This window comes from Nomia melanderi, unplaced genomic scaffold, assembly GCF_051020985.1.
Source record: "Nomia melanderi isolate GNS246 unplaced genomic scaffold, iyNomMela1 scaffold0014, whole genome shotgun sequence".
In the NCBI taxonomy this organism is placed as follows: Eukaryota; Metazoa; Arthropoda; class Insecta; order Hymenoptera; family Halictidae; genus Nomia; species Nomia melanderi.
The window spans coordinates 593,056-594,010 of NW_027475130.1; positions in this window are offsets into that span (position 1 = coordinate 593,056).

The window sequence follows — 955 nt, forward strand, 5'->3', positions numbered from 1 at the left end:
TCGGACCACCAGGGTCCGAGAAAATCACCGTCCCATGGGACCGGATTGTAAGGGTCAGGGAAAAATCCAATATATATCTGGTGATATCTCGGGTGCTATTAGAGATAGCGCAATAAATCAAAGTCCAATGTCTGTAGGAGGCACTGGCGAATGAATCTGTGCAGCAGGAACGACCTCGGACCACCAGGGGCCGAGAAAATCACCGTCTCATGGGGCCGGACTGTCAGTGTCAGGGAAAAATACAATATTTGTCTGGCGATATCTCGGGGGCTATTAGAGATAGCGCAATAAATCAAAGTGCATTGTCTGTAGGAGGCACTGGCGAATGAATCTGTGCAGCGGGAACGACCTCGGACCACCAGGGGCCGAGAAAACCACCGTCTCATCTGGCCGGACTGTCAGGTTGAGGGAAAAATCCATTATATATCTGGTGATATCTCGGGTGCTATTAGAGATAGCGCAATAAATCAAAGTGCATTGTCTGTAGGAGGCACTGGCGCATGATTCTGTGAAGCGGGAGCGACCTCGGACCACCAGGGGCCGAGAAAATTACAGATATTAGGAATCCGTCACCCAAGGTCATGTAAAAATCCAGCATATATCTGGTGATATCTCTTGTGCTATTACAGATAGCGCAATAAATCAAAGTGCATTGTCTGTAGGAGGCACTGGCGCATGAATCTGTGCAGCGGGATCGACCTCGGACCACCAGGGGCCGAGAAAATCACCGTCTCATGGGGCCGGATTGTAAGGGTCAGGGAAAAATCCAATATATATCTGGTGATATCTCGGGTGCTATTAGAGATAGCGCAATAAATCAAAGTGAATTATCTGCAGGGGGCCCTGCCGCATGAATCTGTACAGCGGGAACGACCTCGGACCACCAGGGGCCGAGAAAACCATCGACACATGGGGCCGGACACTCAGTATCGGGGAAAAATCCAATATATATCTG